The sequence below is a fragment of the Dipodomys ordii genome, unplaced genomic scaffold (assembly GCF_000151885.1).
Source record: "Dipodomys ordii isolate 6190 unplaced genomic scaffold, Dord_2.0 Scaffold1, whole genome shotgun sequence".
Taxonomy (NCBI): domain Eukaryota; kingdom Metazoa; phylum Chordata; class Mammalia; order Rodentia; family Heteromyidae; genus Dipodomys; species Dipodomys ordii.
In genome coordinates, this window is record NW_012267217.1 from 57,532,632 (window position 1) to 57,535,842 (window position 3,211).

Consider the following 3,211-nt stretch of genomic DNA (forward strand, 5'->3'; position numbering starts at 1 on the left):
TGATAGGACCAGCAGGTGAGCCTTTTAGGAGAGAAAGCATTAACTTGTACTAGATATATGCAGGCGGTCACTTCAATCGTCGGAGGTAATCATTCATTACAATCTGCTGCTTCTCAATATTTCCTTTAATTAATGTTAAACCTACGTATGATCTGTAGGCCCTTTAAGTACTACCATTATGCAGACTTGTTGGCACCTAGGACAGGAGTATGGAGAATTATATTTGAATCAAAACCAACAATTTTATCATTAAAATAATAATGATATTATTATTATTGATTGGATTGCCAGCCATCAGACTGATGCTGCTTTTTTCTGAATAAGTTTTTTATTATGAAAATACTGTACAGAGGGGTTACAATCACACGAGCAAGGTAATGAGTACATTTCTTATCAAGCACTGTTGCCTCTTCCTTTGTTTTTCCCTACCATCTCTTCCCTCCCATCTCCACAACTACACTCCCCCGTCCCCCTCCCCTGCCTAAATTGTAAAGTTGGTTTTTTGAGATAGCGTCTGTACATCTCATTGTTGCAATGGGTCAACCTGTATCCCTATTTAAGCAATTTGCTTTTTCCCTTCCGCTCCCCATATTATACCAACATCAAATACAGTGAAAACAGGGGTTATACCGTGGGGGAGGGACATACAAAGCAACAAAAAATCATGTAGTACCTTATACGTTAGAAACAATTGCAAGAAAGCAAAAACCACTTGTGTTCTTATCTTGGGGTTCATTTCGCTTGACATCATCTTATCTGACTTTCTGCTTGTCTCAGATATATACTAGTTATTGCAAATAAGGGAAACCATGGGACCTATGTTTCTTTGTGCCTGGCTTACTTCACTTACTATAATTTTTTTATTGTGAAAATACTGTACAGAGGGATTACAATTACATGGGCAAGATAATGAGTACATTTCTTATCAAGCATTTTAGCCTCCTCCTTTGTTTCCCCTTCCTATCCCTTCCCATCCTCCCTCTACCCAACCACCCAATCCTCCTCTACCCCTCCCCCACCCCCCGCTCCCCACCAAAGTTGTAAAGTTCGTTTTCGACATAACGACTTGTACATCTCATTGTTGCACTGGGTCCACCTGTATCCCTATTTAAACGATTTGTTTTTTCCCTTTCCCTCCACAAATTATATCAACATCAAATACAGTGAAAGCAGGGACATACAAAGCAACAAAGAAATCATCTTATAAATGTGTTAGAAACAATCGCATGAAAGAAAAAACATTTGAATACATATCTTAGGGTTCATTTCCCTAACATCAACTTATCTGACCTTTTCCGCTTGACTCAGACATATACTAGTTATTGCAAATAAGGGAAACCATGGGACCTATGTTTCTTTGGGCCTGGCTTACTTCACTTAATAGAATTTTTTCCAAGTCTTTCCATTTCCTAACAAATGGGGCAATGTCATTCTTTCTGATGGAGGCATAGAATTCCATTGTGTATATATACCACATTTTCTTGATTCATTCATCTACTGAGAGGCATCTGGATTGGTTCCATATCTTAGCTATGGTAAATAATGCTGCAATAAACATAGTTGTGCTGGTAGCTTTAGTGTGGTCTTGTTTGTAAACATTTGGGTAAATGCCCAAAAGTGGGATTGCTGGGTTATAGGGGAGCTCTATGTGGAATCTTTTGAGGAACCTCCATACTGCTTTCCAAAGTGGTTAAACAAGTTTATACTCCCACCAACAATGAAGTATGGTTCCCTTCTGTCCACATCCCCTCCAGCAGCTGTTGTTATTAGAGTTCTTGATTATAGCCATTCTAACTGGGGTGAGGTGGTATCTCAATGTTGTTTTGATTTGCATTTCTTTTATGGCTAGAGAGGTTGAGCATTTCTTCATGTGTCTATTGGCCATTCTTATTTCCTCTTCAGAGAAGTTTCTCTCTAATAAGTCTTTAGCCCACTTATTTATTGGGCAGTAGTTTCTTTGAGGATTTGTTATTGGGAGATTTAATTTTTTGAGTTCCAGGTATGTCGCGACCGCCTCGACCAGCAAGGAAGACGTGACATCGAACTCTTCTCTCTGCAGTTTATTCAGGACCTTTGAGCAATCTTCTGACCCCAACCCCGGGGAGAATTCCCCACAGCCTTAAGTACCCGCTGGGTAGCCAACCCTGATTCGCCACGTGGGAACCACCAATTAGGTCCAGGTGTGCGGAAGCAAGGCAGATTCTTTGCCTTAGCCATATAAGGAGTTGTTTACCACAGAGAGCACTCGCCATCAGGAAGGCGGAGGGCGGAAGCCGGCGCCATCTTCCAGGTGCGGCTGCATGCAGCTCTCTACAGTTCCCCCTTTTTTATTTTGCAACAGGCAAGAGTAGAGGTCTGATCTCTGTAGAAGAAATTTGGGACATTGTACTGGTCTTCACTCAGGTGTTATCCACTCGAATGATTACCAGACCCGTCTGATACCTTTTTACAGAGGTGGGACTTAGGGCATCAACCCACATACAATCAGACATGCTCTTCTTGGGGCCCACGACCTCGGTGGACCTCAAGTGCAGTGCTCAAGCCTCACATCCTGTGCTCAAAAAAGGCCAGTCTTAGCAAGCCATACATGGGGGGACTGTCCTGCTCCAATGGCTGTAAAGGCTTGGATAATCATGGCTGCACTGCGATGCTGAGAACCTCTAATTTGGCAAATGCACCACAGACATACCAAGGAGGCTAATACCAGGAGGCCTGTCAGGGCTCCCAAACCTGCCCACTCCTTGAGATGATTCATAGCAGCGGAGATCCATGAAGATAACCCCTCCACCAATCTGGCATCCACTCGGGTCGAGTTCGCAGTGACGATGGCAACCCTGAGCTGTTCCATCAGGCTGTCGAACTCCCCAGTTCAATTACCTAAAAGATAACTAGACAACTGTTTAGACAAATTTGCAGCGTTTTTTGAATAGGTTTTTTCCTGGGCCTGCGTTAAGGGTTGACCGTTGATGTCTTTCACAGATCGGCATTCATTTGCCCAATGCTTCCCCTTTGCACATCCAGGGCACAGCCCAGGCTGCTTAGGCTGTTGTCCCTTTTCCTGTTTCTATCACTTTTCCCTTTTCAGGGCAATTACGCTTTATGTGCCCCATCTTGCCGCATCTAAAGCATGCATCTGAGCCTCCCCCTTTCTTCTGGGTTACTTGCACCACAGCAGCAGCTAATCCAACATCAGTTAGTGGTCCGCCCTTTT